Source organism: Labrus bergylta, chromosome 21 (assembly GCF_963930695.1).
Source record: "Labrus bergylta chromosome 21, fLabBer1.1, whole genome shotgun sequence".
Taxonomy (NCBI): domain Eukaryota; kingdom Metazoa; phylum Chordata; class Actinopteri; order Labriformes; family Labridae; genus Labrus; species Labrus bergylta.
Genome location: NC_089215.1, coordinates 4,451,088 through 4,473,694, shown reverse-complemented (window position 1 = coordinate 4,473,694; position 22,607 = coordinate 4,451,088). Strand labels below are relative to the sequence as shown.

General features: G+C 41.4%; 1 protein-coding gene across 10 annotated transcripts in view; it reads right to left on the bottom strand.

Moving 5' to 3' along the window:
• tanc2b (tetratricopeptide repeat, ankyrin repeat and coiled-coil containing 2b) overlaps positions 1 to 22,607 on the bottom strand; it is a 169,125-nt gene that overhangs the window by 135,608 nt on the left and 10,910 nt on the right. For all 10 annotated transcript variants that reach the window (XM_065949866.1, XM_020630813.3, XM_065949869.1 and 7 more), the window contains exon 2: positions 14,925 to 15,040. The gene's annotated coding sequence lies outside the window, so the exon portion shown is untranslated. The remainder of the gene's footprint in view (positions 1 to 14,924; positions 15,041 to 22,607) is intronic.

Sequence of the window (22,607 nt, the reverse complement as noted above, 5' to 3'; positions counted from 1 at the left end):
AAATTAAACTGCTTCTTTACTGGCAACCAACATTAGTCTATATATACATCACTGTAATACTTATAATACTTTGTTAAAGCCAAGAAGCCGGGTGGAAATCTTACCAGGTACTAGATCTAAACACAAAAGTTAACATTCATTATCAAAACTATTTATATCACAGAACAATCCCAGAATACATGGGAGTGATTTGCCTGCACAGCCCCACAGATTTCAGCTTCTCCTTGACTGTTTAAATGTCCCTTCATTCTAAAAAAATGAAGCTAGATGATGATGTAAAAGGTCAAAGACTGTGTTAAATTTTACATTTGCCCAGAGAGAAGGATGGTTTAATGAGACGGTTCAATTAATCAGCTGACTGCTGCTTCTAGTCATCACTCCACTCTCGCTCCATCCTGCCTCTTCATTCAGAGACCTCACTGCTACACCTACTGGCCATTTGGAAGAGCTGCTGCACCATCTGCATTGATGCATTGAGCAGTTGTGAATTAAATGAAATGATAAATCTAAAAACCTAATCCAAATAATAGCCTTTCATCTCCGCCGCTGACATATGACACTGACATGCCCATCATCTAGTTAGAATATTTTGTTTTTGCATAAATCCTCTCAGAGGCTCTCATTTATATGCCTCCAGCGTCCTGATCCTGCTCAAACAAATAGACGGGAGCTTCGGGGAGAAGAATGGTTCGATGTTTGACAGGCAGCTCAGAGGGGCAAATGGAGTCGTGACACGAGCAGGGAAGGTCATTCTGCAGGAGGCCACTAACGGGCAGGTAATCAACGTTGGCAGGAGCACACATTTGCATTGAGATTGAGGCATTTTAAATTAGCCCGTGGCTCTACTCGGGGCAGGCTCTGGAATTACATTTTAAGAATTAAAAAGGTGGAGTTCTGCAGCATCACACAGTCTCTGTTAATCCACTGAAGGATCTTCTTGTGCATTGTTAGTGGCATTTAAAAGATGCGGTCTAAGATTTGATTTTCTGGATTTCATTATATGAAAAGACAAAGACTTAATGAATTATCACCTTTTCAATTTTCACCAACTCTCAGGGGGACGTGGCTCTTCACATTAAACTTAAATGCCATTGAATAAAGTATTCCTCTGTGACAGACTTGTTTTATAGTGTTTGAGAATCCCGAACCACAGCGAGAACCACAGCAAGTCTAATTAAGCTTAATTTGGCACTGATTAACAGTTAACAGAGATCTGCAGGGCACATTGGTGGCCCAGGGGTAAAATTCCCTTTCACCACCGCAGGAATCCTGGATGTGATTTATAGCTGTATCTCTGCGTAGTGTTTGTTGAAAGATGCTGATAGTTTGCCTTGAACAGACCGTAGTGGGAATCCAGCTTGGGATCACATCAGTCACATGGGAACTGACCCCTAACAGGCCTATCAGGTGGTTCTGGTGCATGAACGGAGGGTGGGGGAACATCAGAGAGGTAGAATTAACTAAGGATGTAAGTGATTAGACGTTGTTCCCCCTACTTGTTGGCACCAGAATTCCAAGTTGTTTATTGTAGATTTGTATTAATGTAGAACCACAATGCCAGTTAAATGTTGTGTCCAAGCTGACATGCAGCCGCCCGCCACTAGCTGGGGCTGTAGCTCCGGTTGATTGGCCTATACGCCTCACTCTCCTGTACAGATGTAAAACTGCTCAAGTTGTGGATGGATTCTCACAGGAGCAGTGTGCAGGTTAACTGGCATATAACCATTTGACAATAGCAACCACATTCTGCACAAGCATGAGGACATTCCCCTGCAAGGAGGACCGAAGGCTGGTGGTGCTAGCCCTGCTAACATTGGCAACCAATTTAACATTCTTGTCAAACCTTGTCTTAAATAAATTGTTTATAAGACAATTCTACAATTCTACAATTCACTTAGCAGACGTTTTTATCCAAAGCGACGTACATCAGAGAGTAAGTACAACACAAGCAAGGATCTAGAAAAAAGGGAACAATGTCAGTAAGAGCAAACGATCAGCTTTGAGTCTGACACACAGGTGCTGACAGGAAGTGACCAGAGGCAAAGCACAACATTGAGGGCAGTTCTTGAGAGCTCTAATCAGTATAGAAACCATCTTATAAGTCGTCGTTATCAAACAAAAACCATCGTCACAACCATCATCATCATCAATGATATGGAGACCATCATCATTAAGTTAGTAGGTATTCATGAAAGAGCTGGGTCTTTAGCTTTTTCTTAAAGGTGCAGAGGGATTCTGTATCCACCATTTCACCATTTCTGCATTCACCATTTCATTTTTGTTGGTCTTTTTTATAAATGAGGGTATTTAATTAAACTACCACTCAATTAAAACTGCAGTGAATTGGAATTGAATGTTCCTAAATGGGGATATTAGTGATTCCCCAATTCAAATCAAGGACCTTTACAGCATCGTTCTTTATGGATTGCCATCCAATAATATAAGTGCATCCAGTGTTATTTAGTGTTGTGAGCAGGCCCTCTAAATCTGAGCATAAAATGGCTGTGACAAGTTCTCATAACGTCCCCCCACATCTTGTCCTGGCTCAGCTGTCACATGGACCCAGTGCCAGCCTGAAGCTGGTTTCACACATAATTGTAGCTGCCTCTCCTTCCCTCTGCGTTGTCACTTCTGTCTGCTCGACATAAGCAGCCCTCAGATGATACACAAATGGGTTGATTTTAGCCACTTCAAGGGATGCACTAAACAACCGACTAGCACAAGCTCCCACTCACTCCCAACAATTTAAAGTCTGTGTGTGTGTGTCCTAGTTAAGTTCATTCTCTTAAAATGCTTGACCACATGACACTCAGCCTTGAGCCTGTTGAAGGCTTGTAGTAACTTTGTATCTGTGAGCAGCAGAGCCTGATAGAGCGCTGGACTTACTTGCCTCGGGCTGTTGTGTATCAAGTGCAGCTGAGTGCTTCATTGGCTTAGCATGGTTCTAAGTGGAGTAAAGCCACAGGGGCACTCCTGGGTTGGTTTCCTTCATGATTTACCAGAGTTACAAAAGTCGTCATCTGAAACGAACTCAAACCAACTCACAAAGTGAACTAGAGCAAAGACTCTGCAGCTGAATGGAGGTCCAAGCTTTCATGGTATACAAATGCAATGCAGGCCGCAGATCAAAGCTTCAACCATAATTGCAAAGCTCGGCTACTTCATCTTGCATTGCTGCCTGAGGCTTGAGAATAGAAGTGTCATATTTTTTTTCGGATGTTGCACTGCAGTAAAGCAACTAGCCAATCACAGAAGGCTGAATGCTTGCAGTTGCATCAACAACAAATGCACATGGAGACGGATTTGTGAATAATACGTTTAGAGCAACTTCTAGAAAACTACAGAAAATGCCTTGAAGCTTCTCTGTGTTGGAATATACAACCAACAGTGAAAAGAACCCAGAAATAATACTTTAAAGAACTGCTTTATTGTAAATAGACAGTGAATGTGATGGGTGTCCTTTGAATACGCAGCTGATGCAACATCTTGACCATTTTTGGTATTACGATTTTCATTGAGAGCTGAAAAAGACAAAATAATCAGAAATAGATGTGTCTTGAGCGTCAGGTAATGGTGAAAGATGCTCGACCACGAAGGTCAAATTTCCGATCGCAAAGGTTATGTGTTGTCGCTTTCTATTTTTGATCGTCTGCAGGTGACATATGACGTCAAGAAAAAAAACCACAAGGAGTCCATGCACCCAGCACATCCCCAAAGGTACAGGGAGAGAGTCATCAGACATCTAGAGGGTGGGTATTGTTTCAAAACCACAGGACACAAAGAGAACAGATCAATAGGGTATTTTCGTCCTTTCACACAGGCAGAGAAAAGAGATGGAGTAACATAGGTAGGTCTTAAGGGGAACCGATAATGACATCTGGTGCTGACCAAACGAGTTTCTGCCCTCAAACTATGCCTACCTGCTCATAAATAAGACGAGGCAAACAGCCCCAAATGGTCAAAAGTGATTGTTGACGGCTGCCTCGGTTTTGTTCGCGCCTGGGGAAATAAGACTGTGAATTACATGAGCCTGCATATAAATGTGACTTCACTGAAGTATAGACATGCAACTGAGATAGAAGATTAATCTGTTTCCTGTTGAATTATGCATTGTTCCAGTCCTGTATTACTATGTGCGCCACCATTATGTTCACGTACAGTCTGTGAAAAACTTCATTGTCCACTGTGAATAAGCAGCACCTCTCTAATTTCCTTTCATCTCATCCACTGAGACTTTCTACAGGAGGTGTATATGCCCTCAGGCTGCAAATGAGTTAATATAACAGTAAAAAAAGGCACTGACATGTTCCAGCAATGTACTGTAGTACTGCTTTTTATGTGATCATTCATGCTGGAGGAAAGAAAAAAAGAATTTTGGTCTACAACCAACGTCAGCTTTGTCAATCAAAAGGAGTTGTGTGCCTTAAACTCATGTTTCCTGACATCAATGTCAGGCTTTATAAATGCACTTTTATTTTTCCATCCAGACTTGCTATTAATACCAGAGCCAGCGATACAAAAGCAAAAACACATTAGTGAGCCTCACAAGGGCAACGATACCTTCAGGGTTTCCATTTGTGACTGTGAATCTGGATCAGAGAAGATGGTATAAAAGGATAGAAGCGAGTGTGGGCGGAAGAGAAAACATCTTAAATTACTTGTTCTTCCAGTTCAGCCCTCTGCCAGACTGCTGTCAGGCTGAACTGATGTTTGATTGAAAGCTCAGACAAGACCACAGTTAACACAGAGACAATTAGCGTGTTAGCTGGCTGCTGACTGCTGATCGCAATTTGATGACCACCAATAAATGTCTCTTAGATTTCCAGCCGCCATCACACCGTGTGTCACTCACGTACCTTGGGCCAAAGAGGGTGATGGAGCAGTTTGTTCCCACACTCACAGTAGAGAAAATCAGATACTATATCTTCCTTCACAATCCTGATTTCAATACCTGATTCTCCTGAAAGGCAGATACAGCGTACTTATCCAATACAACTGCAAAGCATAAATAGCAGGTATCTACAATAAAACTGTCTAGACATGACCAATTACAGAGCGTGAAGGAAAGAGAGATTTGTATTATCCAGTTTGATAGTCAGATCTAATTGAGAAACAATAAATCAAAGAATAAGTGACAATTCAGTACAGAGAAGATGGGTTCTACAAATCTCTCTCTGCAATTTAAAGTCAATCAACTTCAAACATGATCTGCTTTAATCACCTGATCTGTTTGTTTTGGAGAGGAGACCTCATGGGTTAGATTGGATCCCATGAACAATCTCAAGAACAGCAAGAACAATAGTGGAACCAAAACCTAAAACAGAGTTCTTACAAACAAGTTGAACAAACACAAGAGTTAGATTTATCTGCGAGAGAAATCTTGGCTGGAAGTCGGGATCTGCATGATTAGTGGACTAATCAAACATTAATGTCATCACCCTGGCTAGTTGGCACCACAATTACTATCTAGTTAAACTAAAAATTGTTGTGTCTAAGCTGTAACACAGTCGCTTGCCACTAGATGGCGCTGTGGCTTTAGTTAATGGACATACTCTCTTAGCTCTACTGCTTGGATGAAAACCATCACAGAAGACGGATGGCATCTCGTAGGAGCAGCACAAGTACAGACGTATTAAACATTTGAAGTGAGCAGTGCATAACCATGTTCAGTATAGCCATGTGGACGTTAACCCGTTAACCTGTAAGGAGGACCGACGCCTGGTGGTCCCAGCACTGCTAACATTAGCCAAACTCAGCAAACAAATTTGACATTGTTTACTTGCAAAGAAGTGCATGTCCTGAAGCAAAATAGCAGAGAGAAATCCCATGATTCCCCGCCAGCCTCAATGTCATCTTTTGTTATTGTAATATAAGTTGAGAGGCCCCTGGTGGCTTAATTTACATATTGTATCTTTTAATATGCTACACACAATATGGTTTTGAAAAGTGTTTAGCCGTGTTAAATATATCATAATTTAGGTTTAGGAGTTAGGGCGGAATATCGTTACATTGGCTGCTATCACTACATTGTTGTTGTTTGTTATCCTCAGAAGATAAACGACCAAGAAGCCGACCTTTTTGCTGCTCTAACACCGTAGTCATGAGTCTTTCAGTTGCTATGAAGGCTACTGTGCAAGGAATGAATGGCCGTAGAAACAAGTTGATGCTATTCTAGGTTTATTTATTTCTTTAAAGAATCGGTGCATAGAAAAGTGTTCTAGTCAAAATCAATTTCACTTTTTAGATACAGTAGGATCTATTTCCAATAGTGGTATCAGGACTGGAACATCTTTAAATAGCACCAGTTCTTCAGCTTGTTTGAAATGTGGGGAAAAAAAAGCTATGTGATTGCCTGACAGTGATTGTCTGTCTTTAAGGCGTTGCCATTCACTCGCTGTGTTTTCACTTCAGCAGGAGTGCACTTTAGTGGCTTTTAATTGAAAGATACTTATCAGGAGTCATTTCATTAAATGACTTTGATTGTTTTCATGTCACACGGCAATTATTTGTCCTGTGTTATTATGACTAATCCAGAGTGTTGAGCTGATGAGGCTTTGTTGAGGAAATTAATGAGCTATACATCCAACAAAGGGCATCTTCACTCTGTCTAGTCCTTTTTAATTCAGCTCAACAAAAGAGAAAATAGTCCATCCTCTTCTGGCTGATAATGTCAGCAGTCACTTTGCATCTTCAACAGGGCGCGTGTCTAATGTGTGTGTGTGTTATTTGTGAATACATGTGAACCTGCCAATCAGATGGAAGATGGCGAAGAGGCCAACACGCAAGTTGTTCAGCCGAGGGTGCAGAGATATTATGTAGATGCAAACATGCAAGATCACCTCCAGTCCTTCGCCTTGACTGAAGGTCACAGGCCAACAGATGACTCCGCCTTTTGTCAGAGCTCGTGGCATGCACATTAACAGGCTGAGCCAGGCATTGCCAACATCAGCAAAAGAAAAAGGGGCTAGGTGCTATTGCCCTCTTGGGATGGAATGTGTCAGCCTTACACACACTATCTTCAGTGAGTGTAAATAGTGCTAAAACAGCAAGCCCACAGGGAGGGATTGGGCGGATAGCAAGGAATTTAAGAAAAACACCCAAAAGCCACCAGTTTGGGTAAACCGTAAGCATGCATATTTAATAACTCAGAGCAAAGAGCTGCTGGTTTTAGACCATGCAGTAGCCTGTAGAGTCTAAACTGTGGGTCAATTGCAGTGATACAAAATTACATTCTCCATCTGTTTGGCTACACTGAGCAGCAGGAGCTTATAAACCTATAATCACAAGTAAATGTCAGATAACAAGCACAAATTATATTCTTCTTTTACATTTCCCTTTACACAAATGACCAATAACGTCTTCTTAACTGGTCTACTACTAATCAGAATACAAAGTCGACATGTAGTCTCACCCAAACCAGCTAAAACGTGATCAAAGAGTAGGTTCTGTTGTCGTCGGCTCCTGCTTTGGTTTATTACTGAACTTTATAGAGGCATGAAGCCCAAGAGAGAACGCCCACTTAATGGACCCCTGCCAGACATTTGGCCCACAAAATAATTGGCAGCGGCCACCACATGTATGTCTGCTGTGTGTGTGTGTGTGTGTGTGTGTGTGGGTGGTTTCAGGAGTCATGTGTGTCACTGAGGTTGAGAAGCCTTGGCTAAGTGGATATCCCAAAGGTCTGGATGTCTCATGTCTGTACTCAAATGTGTCTCTTTTCACTAAACTTAATTAAATCAGAATGTTTTTATGATGTTAAAACTGGACTTATTGTGTAAGTCAAACTACAACTGGACTCATAAAATACAAGTTAACATCTCTATTGACTGAAATCATAGATAAGTAGACGTTATCAAAAGTGGACTAACACACCTAGAGAATGTAGTTCATCCTGCATATTCACCTCAATTGGCCCAAACCGCACTAGGCATTCTGCACATGCTTCACAGTTCCCGTGCCGGGGCTCTGACCCAGAAGTCGAAAGGCATAAATAATAAATCCGGGTAGAAAAAAGAACAAAAGTATCAACATGGCGAGTGCCACAGCGAGAACCGCACATTTTTGAGAGTAATGCATAGAGTACGTAGGAAATGGATCTATGTAGTTGTCCATGTTTTTCCACATACAAACAGTTTGCACTTGCTAATATATTTGACAATTATTTGGTATATGAAGTATAGGTCAGACGGAGAAAGGTCCAGTAATAACTAGCTGAAAGGGGGCACATCGCCACCTACTGTAGAATTTAATATACTTCGATTTCACACCGATTCTCCTATGAAATGGGACATAGACAGTAGTCATGTTCAACAGGCTAATCGAGCTATAACCATAGCTCAAGTTGACTTTGCATGTTAACAAACTAAATGTTGAGAACCACTAATTTCATAATCTACCTATATCTATGTTAACACTGTTATGCTCTTAGGCATAGAGAAGTGACATTCAAGCAATGCAAACGTTGATTACTGATTGGCTGATCAAGAAAGTTGGCAAATGTTTTGATAAGCCAAAAACTTGAGTAACCTTTCAAGCATTTTCTAATAAAGTTCTGAACAATTAAGTTTTAGTGCTTTATACTATCTCTTAACTATATTTATAAAAGTTAACTTACTCTACTTTTAAACTTTAATTGGGAGTACTAACTTCAATATGTCAACCTAGGCTGTAGTAAAGTGTGCATGTTTCTCCAATATTATAAAACCAAACAAATAATCCATTGATCAAGAGTGTAACTGGACAGATTTATCAATGAAGTGAGCCGAAGTTTTTAACCTGACTAACTGAGACCACCCACATAGTCACTGTGGCTTTACAAAAATAATTTGTCTCTTGAAAAGCCGGCGGCTGGCAACTCTTTGTTTTTTAATGTATTAGCTTCTGGGGGAGGGGAGGCAGCTGTTAGCCGGGCCCAGCTGTCGATGTCGGCTGGCGGAGATGAGAGGGGAGGAGTTGATTTTGAACAAACCTGCGCAAACATGGTCCCAAAGGAGCATCACTTTAAAGAAGTCCCTCAAAAGCACAGATGATAGCTTGATGTCTCTGTTTACCTCTGTGTCTGCAGCTTATTTATAGTCTCATGCACACATTAATTATGCTAAATAATGTGATTGAGATGAAGAGACTGTGACTGACTTGGCAGAATGAGGCTTCAGATTAAACTTTTTTGTAGTTTGCAATTTATTGGTGATGGTTGTGAAGAAATGTCTCAAGTGTTGGATCCCACTATACACCTCAGAAAGTTCATTTCTGAGCTGTTGTGGTCTTGTTGCATTATGTGCAAACACAACACAACAAACTAGATGGGACAGATTGAGGTGAGGTTAGGTCAAGATTGAATAGATTATGATGCAAAGGCCCCAAACTGCAGTCTTTAGCATAATCTGACATGAGCTGGGAAAAATATGGCCCAATTTTCACAGAATGAAAATTAATTCACAACAGTTTTGCTGGGCCGTGTCTTCTTCCAAGGCCATTGTTATGCATGAAGTGAAACAGGGAATAAATACAGAGAAAAACTGTGGCACGGCTCAGTGTGGACTACAATGCAGATTTGCTTCTCATGCTGTTCACGATGTGTTATTTTTCAAACCATACATTAGCACTAACTGATTTCTGGGCCTTTCATTTCCTGTGTTCTAGCTGGGCAAGTACATTGTGGACTTTGCAAGCCATTACAGAGACCACTGGAACCCAGGCACCATTACACTTAATGACATGGCTTTAAGATGAATGATTTTATTCTGCGGTTAAATTGAAGGCTTTAAGATGTACTTGCCTTGATTTTTCTGATAAATTACTTTTTATAAACACAGGAAAGTTATTCATTCATCAAAATAATAGCCTTATACCCATCACAGCCTTTTGTCATTTGCACTCTGTGTGAAGCAGAAATATATGCATAGCTCTACAGACAAGACATGCCACAGCTCCTCATATAACAGACAGCACACAAAGCCTTTTCTGAACCTTTCATCTACAACTTTCAGTATTTCCTCATGAAAGAGAAATTCTTAGCTCAAAGCAAATGCAGCTGCCTTCCATCCAAAGTCACTGAGACCAGACCTGACCAATGTGTCCAGCTTCAAAGCCTTTGGTGTTTTTTATGAGCTGCATGATACTTAGACTGGCTAGTCGGAAGTTGCTGTATTGAAATTATTTCTAAATTAGAAGTCTTTTGGAGATGTTACAGAAAACATAGTGAGTTTAAAGCACTAGTTGGTTGGTAGGTGTGTTGGTTGATTGGTTGGTTGATTGGTTGATTGGTTGATTGGTTGGTTGATTGGTTAGTTGGTTGGTTGTTTGGTTGGTTGGTTGATTGGTTGGTTGATTGGTTAGTTGGTTGATTGATTGGTTAGTTGGTTGATTGGTTGATTGATTGGTTAGTTGGTTGGTTGGTTGATTGGTTAGTTGGTTGGTTGATTGGTTAGTTAGTTGGTTGGTTGGTTGGTTGGTTGGTTGGTTGGTTGGTTGATTGGTTAGTTAGTTGGTTGGTTGGTTGGTTGATTGGTTAGTTGGTTGGTTGATTGGTTAGTTGGTTGGTTGGTTGGTTGGTTGATTGGTTGATTGGTTAGTTGGTTGGTTGGTTGGTTGGCCCTCAGTTAAACATGCTAAGATACAAGCAACTTTGTTTCACCTGTGAGTAACTACATGCTAGTCACCCTGGACCCCAACCCACTGCCACCATGATGTCACCCATCGGTTTCTGGACTACGGTTTTGGAGCCTAGACTTTGTTCCTAGCAGCTAGCTCTAGGCTAGAACTTTATCTCTATTTGATTCCATCCGTCCAATGTGCTAGTTTACGTCCTTGCGGCAGAGCATTATGGCAGTAGCCTTTAACAGAAGCTACAACCCGGCTAGTGGCGGGCAGCGGCATTACAGCAACCAGCATTGCATTCCTGTATTGATAATAAATAATAATCAGTTTAACCGAATTATAATTCTCTAATTCTTAATCGTTTCGTCAGCTAATTTTGCACATCCCTGGTATTGGCGGCATTTGGCAGATACCAGTATGAGTATTCCGAGAACTCTGCTCCCTTTATAGTCCATGAAAGCACATGCAATGACAACAACACAATCTTTCAACTGGCTTCCCACTTAATTCCCATCAGTATTAGCTGGAATACATGACTAAGCCAGAGGTAGACGTTCCAGGAATCAAGCCCAGGTCTCTTTAATAGAGAGAATGTGTCACACTTGTACCAAGCCAAGGTCTATCTGCTTTACATCAGACAAAACATACAAGTACACGCATGACGCACCAGCCCCTTTGACATTCAGAGCAGCTAAAGCGTCTCAAGCATTCCTTAATCTTTATCCATCAATCTAAGACAACGTTACAATGTGCATCCAACCCGCATCGTGTTCCTTGTACATTCCAGCTACTGAGAATAATAAACTCTTGTTTGATCTGCTCTAAAGCTCCATCAGATTTCTGAATACAAGCCCTAACAGAGCCCAAAGAAGACTAGCCTACATACCACTGAATAAAGATGACTAAAAAAACTAAAGCGTCGAGATCAAGGCAGGGAGGACAGCTAAACCCCCTACGTTTCAAACAGAATTTATCAAGCCTGTAAATAGGTTTTCATCACAACTGGCTGTCAGTGTTGGCGTTTGTGGGTTTCAGTGTGTCAAATCTGACACAGCTCCCCCGTTCAGTTGCTGTGGGCTGTAGCAAACCACCCACACACCCCACTGGGGAGAAACCGTCTTCTTTAGATCACCTTCAACAACTTGACAACACTGATCATTCTCGTCATCATCCCCTCCAGCACTCAACACAGATTTACAGCCTCAAGTGACCAATTGGTCAAAGCATGACTAATACTATCGGGTGAAAGCCTATAAAACAAGAGCTTTACAGAAGGCTTGTAGAAAGGAGTCACTGCAGTTTTCATCTTTAAAGAATACACATGAAAACCACCAACACCAGCACCAAAAGTTTCCAGCTGTAGCCAGGGCATCACATTTGATGACACGCACAGTCAGAGGACTTGAACGCAGCACTTTGTGTGCCTGCAGACACTGTCGTGGTTCTGCTTTTGTGCATCAGTGGCCACAACAGGAGCCATTCCCCGTCAGTCACAAACCGACAGACGCCGGGCTGCATGCCGAAAGGGACACTGCAGCCTGTCTCTGGTCTAGGACACTTAAGACCAACAGGATTCATGCATCCCCGACGGATGTCCAAGAACATATCTTATCTGTGACGCTGTTTAACAAGCTTGACAGAGAGGCTTTGCAGAACAAAAAAATTCACTCGTCCCCGAGATGTGTCTCGACACAAGAGATGAAAAATGGAAGTTTCACGCATATAAACCCAATTAACCGCTCAACACAAAGAAATTAATTTCTCACCCCCCTTTAAAATGTGAGTAATGCAGACCTTTGAGCTAGTTTATGGTATCATTATAATTTACGCCACCTACTAAGCAGCGCTGGCACACTGTGTCTCTTTTGTGTGGCCGGAGCTTTACGGCTGTGGAATCTCAGAGGAAGAAAAGAGCCAGTGTCATGCGGTCAGAAGGCATTTCAGTCAGACAAAAATTTGTGTCAGCACTTTCTCCCGGGGAGCGAGAGGCCAGCGTTTCGGAGCTGTTAGCTTCTTCCTCAAGAGGAGAGCCAGGGTTTAATGGGACTACTCTTCCACTTCATTTGCCGGCCTCACGTCTTACAGGCCACAGCTGCATACATGTGAGCCAGCGACTGTCACTCTGCATACCTCTCTGCAGCGTGCGAGCTCTACACTCCCTTTAACAGCTGACAGAGGTTGTTCCTCATCAGACACATTTGGAAAGCTAAACAGACTACAGACATAACGTGTGGAAGAGGCAATGTTAAACCTGGTAATAAGACTGCAGAGGTCAGGACAACGCCTTTGAGAAATTCCTACCTTATTTGTTTGCTGAGCCAATTATCTTACCGACTCTCGGTGCTGCCGCAGTCATTTTTATTCTGATTATGGCAGAAATACAAAGCATCTCCCTAAAAAAAAAAAAACTTCTTATCGAAAGACTTTGGATCTATTTCAGAGCTAAACAACAATTTCATGGCTGGCCAGTCACAAAGTAATTACATATGGCCTCAAGCCGACGCATCGATCAGTACTCGGGACACTTCTTAAAATAAGACTTCTACTGACAGACAGCTTCTCGAGGAGAAAACAGCACCTCCACAAAACATATGGTACAAAATGCACCAAGGAAAAAGGAACCAGAGAACTTGAATTTATTTTCCTTATGATAAAGTTGTTCTTGATAAAAAGGGAGGTGATTCATCTTCAGTTCTTAAAGATGCATCATGACAAAGTGAAGGTCAGTTCTCCAAGGTTGACTTGTTGGGACCAATCTGCTTCATTGAAAATTCGCTTTAAATTTAGTAGCACTACAATTGAACATACTTTAAATTATAAAAGAGTCCCAAGCTTCAATGTATTTGTTAAAATAGGTTGTGGACCATTTCTTCTGACAAGAATCCTTAGGACGTCTTTTTCAGATTGTTTCACAGTGGTTAAGATATAAAATGGCCAAACAATCATTCAGAAAGGTGACGGATTTTGTTTGTTTGACGCTGAAGATGCACTTCTTCCTGCACGCTGTGTGTCTTTCTGCTCAAAGCTACTGCACGACTAACCGTTCTCATTCACATATCGGAGAATTCCATCCATCCATTATCTACACTGCTTTTCCCATTTGGGTTGCGGTGGGGCTGAGGCCGATCCCAGCTGTCATTGGGCGAGAGGCGGGTACACCCTGGATTGTTCACCAGCCAATCACAGGGCTGACATGTAGAGACAAACAACCAGCCACACTCACATTCACACCTACGGGATATTTAGAGTCACCAATTGACCTAACAAGTATTTCTTTGGACTGTGGGAGGAAGCTGGAGAGAACCCACACATGCACGGGGAGAACATGCAAACTCCACACAGAGAGGCTCCTGTCCCACGGGGATTCGAGCCAGGAACCTCCTCGCTGTGAGGCATCATTTTCTAGCCGCTGCACCACCGAGCAGCCCCCGGAAAATGCCAACATTTTTCACGTCCTATTCTGCATCTCATTCAGATGCACAAGTTCTGTTAGTGTTTGCTACAGAGCAGAAGACAGAGGCAGTGATGTCACCAGAACCCTATATGCTTGTTTTATGAGTCCCTACCTGGTGACTGCTGACTGTGAGCTCCACACCACTGCACAATGATTGACGCACATTCACTGCAGATACACACTCTACAACACACTTCTTCTGCCTTATGAAAAAAAAGTTTATTTGGGGTATATTATTTTTAGAAAAGTCATATTACTTTTGCCTTTTATTGCTACTTAAAGTTTGTCAAATGTTGGTTTTGGTTCAGTGACTATTTCTGCACTAGCACAATATTCAGGCTGAAAATCAAACAGTCCAAAATGAGTCAGTTTTGGGTACCCAGAAGTTTGTAATGTGTTGCCGTGGTATTGAAGGTGGTATTAATATAGTCAGATTTTTTACTAGAACTGATTGAAGTTAGACATAATTCTGGCATCGTGAGAGCCCTAACCCTCCAGCAAATGTTTGATCCTAATCTCAAAGGTAACACAAATTTGTTTTGAAGTTTGGTATTTCATTTATTTAAGGTTAATTGGCTATTGCATGAATTTGAGCTTAGAAAAGAACAGGATAATAAACTTAGTCAAACAAATAAGACTTTCAAGGTTAACTGAAAAAAATGTATCTTCTTTAGAAAGTTTTCAATTAACCTTTAAAAATAAACTAATTTTGCTGAATAAAACCAAATTCTTCACCTTGTCCTTCTTGCCAGCAGTTAAGAATGCATTCCCTTGTTTTGTAAATGTTACTTCACACCATTTAGCCACCGGTGTAAACAGGTCCCAGCTATAAACACGAGTTAAGTGCTTTGAAACTTGAGAGATGACTCACCATGAGTAGACAGCAGGCAGGTCTCCAAATCCGGCTTTGAGGGCAGTGAGGCGCTACATTTCTCTGGGCTGAACCACAGTCCAGATCCCTCTCCAGAGGGGACACCCAGCAGATCTCTACAAAGGCAAACCACAGCGACAAAATTATTAACTCAAGGAAAGCAACTGACCGAAAAGAACCTTGTATTGACACACAGCAGATGCAATTTTGAAATCCGGCTCAGCGGCACAATAAGTCTACGCAGTGGTCTGTAACTGTTCACTCTCTGTTGGTGATTTTTTTTCCAACAGAGAACACAAACAGAGGCTGATGATGCAAACAACGCCGTTTGGGGTCCCTACAAGGGCTGGTTGTGAAAGGGCAGGCTGGGACAGTAGACAGTTGTCAGCCTTTTTAGGGGGGTGGATCTGACATAAAGTGCTGCTTTCAGAGTCATGAGCAGAAACAGAGTCCCTAAGCACGCCAACCAAATGTGTCATTATGTCATTAGGTAGAGAGTTAAGGAAAGGGAGAAGGGGGAGTGACATTTCTGAGTAGAAATGGAGATGGTAGAAGTCAATATGCACAGATGAAAAGCTGAAATATTACTCATTGAAATATTACTTGTTTGGTGTTTTTGTTAAACACAGAAACGTTACCATTTTCTGATTTTATTACCTCAACAATAAATTTGTATGGAGATGTTTGGATATAATTTTTTTCTAGCCAATTTCAATTCTGATTTCTGAAGTTGCATTTCTGCCAATAACAAGAATTGATCTGGAAACAGTGCAGTCCTCTGATGAAAAATAGATAGATTTGAGGATTTGGACTATAACGCTGCTTTAATCAGCCTAAAAATGCACAAAGTTAATTCTTGACTTGAAAGCCACAGTTGTTGGCTGTTATGTCGCATGAATATTTACCTGAAATGGGTTTTTCTTTGCCGCTCCATTAACAGCAGTTGCTAGTGGCAGCCACAATATATTCATGGTGGCAGCACAGTGTGCTTTTCTTGTGTTTGCTAATGGTTTGGAGCAGCGATGAAGAACCAAGTTGACTTTTTTAGGACTAATGAATCATTGCATTGGATGTATGAAAAGATTGGTGTACCTGCAGAGCCCTTTCCAGCTTTTCAAGAGTCTCAGAGGCATTTCAAAGACATCGTATCAGTCTTGGAAAAACTCTTCATATGTGGCCTTCCATTTTTGTTTTGTCTCTTTTATTCAATGCAATAAACTTATTGTTTAATATTATATTTAGGGACGTTCCGTGTGACCCATCTCGTAGTCTATAAAACGTAAATTCGCACTAGTCGACTTGTCTTAAGTTAAGCAGTAGTTGTTGTGAGCTGCGTTATCCTTTCAGACTGAACAGGATCACAGCATCTGCACAGAAACAATATCAAATTGGTTTTGCAGACTGTGGCTAACAATAGCAGTGCTAGCACCACTAGCCTTTGTTCCTCCAGGTGCCTGTGTTAAATGTGGATGCACATTGCTCTGGTCCATATCCCATTCTACGATGACAAAGCCTACTTACAACTTTAGCTCCATTTTCTAGAGCCAAACACTGCACTGCTCCTACGAGATCTGTTCACTGTGCTTTTTTACATCTGGGTGGTAGAGCCAGGAGAGAAGGCCTAGTAACCAAGGCTACAGCCCCTGCTAGTGGCGGTTGGCTGCGTTACAGCTTAAGCACAACATCTGACCAACATTGAGGTCCAACATATATCGATATTAATAATTTGTCTAACAGGCTAGTAGATCTGAGGTTCAATGGGGGGGTGACCATGTTTAATAATTTAGTTGCCTAGTCGCGCACATCCCGACTTATAATCATTGATTAGTTAAAAGCTACATTATGAAAAAGACCCTTATTTCAAAAGTATTACACTACAAAACACAATGGCTTTTTATAGAGAATAAATTAACTAACATCATTGGTTAGAGTGTTTTGCTTGGTCTAAAATTAAGTTATGAGTTTTGGTACTACAGTATTTGTTGAACAAATGTTTCCTCGGGAGTCAAGACAGGAGAAAAACATCTCCCAGTGTTATTCCACTAAGTCATTTAAGCTTCAAAGAGTCCTACAACCAACCGTCAACACTCCCTCTGCAACATCCTCCAGTGTCAATACAGTTTATTTCCTCACATTCATAAAGGACGACTAAGGCGTACTGCCGATTTTGAAGGGAGGCAGAATGTCATTTCTGCACAAAAGACAGTCTTCAGAAAAACAGCAACACAATAATCAAGTTTCCACAAGGGTGTCACATGGACTTTTTTTTTTTTTTCCATTTTCTAATTATAGTTTGTACAATGCTCACTGCAGGGAACACTTTAGAAGACTTAATCTGAATTCACACTCGGTTGCCAACACATTAATTAAGCCGAGCCAACCAATTGGGGTCCAAACAAGATCCAGCAGTAATAATAGGAAGCAGACAGAAAGTCAAACCTTCATAATTCTCAGATTACATTATATTGATTACATATTGGAATATTTTGCATGGGGATTTGCAGGCTTGGATGCTTGAGCTATTATTCTGTTCCCATGCTGAGGGTAACATTTGGCAGTTTAATTCAAAGTGAAACAACTGTTTGAGAAATACCACAGCAATCTTTAAATGAAATGCCATCTCTACATCAAACACCATTTTTGTCTATTTTTGGGTTCTCTTGGATTACGCTCTTGATTTGCTCAGACAAAACATGTCTCAAAAGGTTTGGTTCTGCTCGATTTAATGTGCGTGTATGTCACAATCTCTTTACTGGAGAAGATAGCTAATGTGCTAATGGCTCTGGGGTCAAAGAAAATCTGGCAACAGGCAGACACAGAGAATTTCCCAAGGTCGACTCCACTTGTCACTTTAAGCTCGGAGGGTCACGAAGGCCGGGCAGCTGTCCCCCCTGCAGATGATGATTAGAAGAGAAACGAGGGAAAAACAAGTCTCAGTGTTCTTCGTCTGGTTTACGACGATAAACCAGACGCAGCGGGATAAAAAAAAAAAGAAAAGAGAAAATCATGTGGCAGAATGCATAATTCTTCTTTGTCCACTGGGTCTCTGTTGATAACTGAAGAGGCCGGAAATAAAATCAAAACAAATTACAAGACTAACTCTGTAAGTCGCCATTTCCCTGATAAATGTGGCCTTTAAGCTTTCCCTCTCATCTCCATCTCAGAGGCATTGAGTGTTTAAGCTTTCATGTAATACAAATGCCTCTGTGTAAAGTCAAACAGTTCATGTTTGACTATTTTCACTGATTGTATTTCTTCCTTACATCGTGAAGAAACCACCTCTTTGTCTCAGGCTCATTCTGCCAGTTTGAGGAATAGGTACTCAGACAAATTGGTCCACTTAGACCGGACTCCTCACTCACAACAAGGTAACTGAGATCTCCCTTGACCATATTCTAGGTTTGCCAAAGGTCTGGGAAATAAAAGACAGAGCACTGCAGACCAATTACTTAAATAAAATGAAAGAAGAGTCACCTAACATTGTTATCCACAATAAATTGAGGCTTCATTTGGTGAGACAGGCTATAAAGACAAATAGCACAGATGCATCTGTGGCTAAAAATGTGTCTCCTTTGACAGTATGAAGAACACTCCTTTCTATATTTAATGTCTCTACCTAAGGTCGTACAAAAGGCAGAGAATTGCAATGTGTTTTAGCAATAAACAAGCTCTAGAAATATCCGTATTGAAGATGCTTTTTTGTAGTTTACAAGATAAACGAAGAACACTCAAAACAGGAAGGAGAGTTTTCAGAAAACCATTCTTTGGGATAGTCCCAGGAGAAACTCCTCAACAGCTGTGAGATTGGTCAGCGTTCCTCCATTCAGTCGCCTTCTCAAATCCTGACCTCTCTCCAAATGGCTCATAAATTTAACACTGTTAAAATGTCCATAGTAAAATTCCCTTGTTTAGGAGTTTGGATACTTCAGCCCTTGGTATTGAAATTGGTATTGATTTACCTGCTCCAAAAATGTATCCAATGTTTTATTTGTTATCTTTAATAATTCAACTTTGTGACTGTCCTATCACAATAAGGTTTAATGTTCAACTATAATATACCCTGTCACACGGAGGGGAACTTTAAAACTTACCATTTTAAACCATCAATTTTTAAGTCATAAATTATTAAATGCATAGTCAAGTAACAGGTGGGTGCTGCTTGCTGTTAGCTAGGCGTCACCACAGCTTATCTGAACTGGCTGAACTCGAACACTCAACATATAATCAGTTCTGGCTCTTTAAGGCTCTGTACACCCAATCAAGTGATTGACTGACAGCTCCACTACCTTGTTAAATTTGTAGAACCCGTCGGAGCATAAGGACTTGTTGACCTCTTTCATACTTATTGGTGCTTAGAATTGAATACAACGTAAGTTCTCGCTATAGATCCACCTACTTTCATTGCATTAGGTGTTTTCTAATGCGGAGGCATATGGCAACAGCCAAACTACCAAACTCTGGTTAGACTCACAGTGGCTCTAACCACATACATCTATGTTTCTAATGCAGATCTACTTCATTCCCCTTGAACGGACGTGTAACTGAAGGTGAGCTGCTTGTCAACATCCAAAAAGCATTTCCACTGTGACAGTCTGGACTCCCACCCAATGCAACACTCCATTTCACCTGTTTCCACCTCTTTTAAGAGCAGTATTTCATCCTAGACCTAAAATTTGCTGCCTCATGTGCTGAGACCTTGACTCAATTAAACTTGTTGCCAATGTCATTGGTGGGCATCCAGCAGAAAGAGGCTGAAAGGCACTCGCTACCATTCAAACACAAAGACTTGGAACCGCCTTGTGAGAAGAGCCAAGGGTAAAAATACCAGTATAAGCCGTTTGAACAACACAACAGCTTCCAACACCTACTTATACTTTCAGAAACCAACCCCAAATGCGCTCACCATTTTATCATAAGAAACGAAAATAGAACATCTGAGCGGCAGCCTGGCAGGTGTCGGTGCTTCAAGTGGCAGAGACCGGCTTGAATGACAATGTGTCGAGCTGTTATTCAAGCAGACTGAATGAAAAGTGATCAAATTCAAAGAATACAAACCTTTTTAACAAGCACTTGCCATGTGCCAGTCTACATTCAAAGCATAAAAAGTCTGTGGTTGCTTGTCAGCCACTGCCGTTTTCAGCACTAGTTTGTGTTATTCAGCGTTGATCGAGATGAATGAAACGTTTAAGCAAATACAGTCTGAAAGCCGTCCTGGCAGAGGGGCTGGTGCCTTCAAAGCGTGGAGAATGGGATATGGGTTAGGCAGCCGATTTAAAGCATTCCCCAAGATTAGCGTCTTCCTTAAAACCCATCTCATTACAGCAGTTACAACTCATAAAAGAGTGGGAGCTGATGGGAATACTACTCGTTCTCTAATACAGCCGTTAACATAATTGTGAAGCATCAAATGTAATGTGTTTCTCTTTATATTCTAGATCCCAGACATACAGCCAGAGAATATGTCAAATCTGACTGGCCATGTTAAGAACATATGGGTAAAACATGTGGTGAGTTTCCTACTCCTCTACTGGGTGGATGTTTGTGCTTTATGTCTGCACTCACATAGTGAAAGCACTGAATATTTCAATTACCGACCACTGTGCCATTAGCTCTCATAACCTCAGTGACTCCATGTTAAAAATGTATGCTTCTGGGCCTCCTATGTCTCGTTAGCTAAATGATGAGGAAACCTAATATGGTTTCCTTAGAACTGGCATTAACACTCAGTGGGGTTTTCAGCTGGATATCAATTAGAGGCTCATTAGGCATTTAGAGATGGCAGTCCCTCTGGCTTCCTGTCACCCACTGTGAAGCTGGCTGACCCTGACCTTGGAGAAAGACTGGTGCTCTCTGTACTTGGAAAATAGCTATTAAGAAACCAGATCAAACAAGTGTGATTCCTTCAAGTCTGGGAAAACATTGTCCAAAAGCATTAATATAACATCGCCATGGAAAGAGGATGGGCAAAAATGTTTTCAGTAGAACATGGGTCAGCAACCTTTGACTCCAGCAATGGAGAGAAAAGCAGACACCAATATATGACGGTCTAATGAGATTAGCTGCATTGGGGGGGGGGGGGGAATAACCATTGCATGCTTGAGTGATCCTTTAGATGGAGTACAAAAGTATAAGTGCAGTAACCAGTGACTGCTTGACAAAGAAGAGAACTGACTGCCCCAATGACAGTAGTACATGACATAGTCTTACATAGCTAACCTCTGTCCATGTTACTGGGCCAGGGGTGGAGATGTTGGCTGAGCCCATCCTTGTTCACCTCTAAGGAAAAATACGTTTCTGGGTCGTCTTTAGTTTTAGTTCTTTGAATCATTCACAATCATCTTGGGGTCCTATGGCCCAAGATGTAGCAATGGGGTCCTGGCAAATAGTGTCAGCAGGCCATTTGTTTTGGTGGAACAGGGTACAATAAAATGACTTAATGGCTGTGAAAAGAAATGCAGACTAGAACATTAACTGATGTATACTGTATAGAATAGACTAACTGCACAATCTAAATCTTCACCAAACTTTCTATTGGACATGTGTTGGTCGTTAGTTTGATGGTTGTTTTTTTTTTTTTTTTACAGGGAATACAAATTTATGACATAAATTGCAGTGCAGGAAACTTCCATCTGAAATCAGAAGCAAATAAAAAGCTTATCCACACAGTCCACATCCTGTGACTACACGAGACACGGCAACGCAGAGTCGGCGGGATTCGAGTTTTGGGTTCTTCGCAAGGGGAGACAGAGCCGTGAGTGCATTTAGCTGTGAAAATGAAGTGTTAAGTGTCACTTTGAAACTTAGCATGAGACTTCAAAGGCCGATAAAGCTGAGTTAATCAGAAGGACAATGTCAAAGAAAAACTCTGCGTACCTCAGGCTACAGAGGTCAACTATAAAGTGTTGAGCGTATCACTGAACGTGGGAAAACCACTCCCAGACGGAGAATACATAACGGTGACTTTCTTCAGCAACAAAGGCGTTTTGTTTGATGAGGTGCCAAATAAAGACAGCAACATAATCAGAATTGAAGACCTGCTTCTATCCACAACAAACTGTTGAGTGATGCGTAACTGAAATACAGAAAGAATACAAAAAAGGTGTCCTGAGCCAACACTGAAAAGGGAACAGGAAGAGGGATCACACTACCTGATAAGCCCTGTTTAATTATTAGCCTTCATAAAAGTACGGCTTAGGAGAGTAAATAAGACAGTGAATACTGTGCAAAAAGGGCCTTGCACTTCCTTCTTTCATTATTATTCAATAGATAATACTGTAACACAAGCTGCACCAAGCTCTTATCTCTGAGGCTCCAACAGTTGCCTGAATTACTAGCTTAGTTAGTTTCACTCTTGCAGAGTGCACTGCAGAGAAAATGCATTTAGCTTTGCTCAGTGCTGCATGTTTATTCATCTCGCCTCGTGCAGCTTCCCTTTATATTTGCCCCTTGGTGTGTCGTTTGGGGCAGAGGTGGTGTGGAGTATTTTTAGACAGACTCAGAAGGGGACTCTATGTTCTGACTGCTAACACAATGAACTCTCCGGCCTGCACAAGGACATATTTTAGTGACTGGAGGCTAAGCAGTAGACCACTCCTCTACCTTCCAAAACAAGCCATTGTTTGAAGAAAGCCACTCAGTGAAACTGTCCGGGCGCTGCTGCTGCTGCGTATGGACTCCATCAGC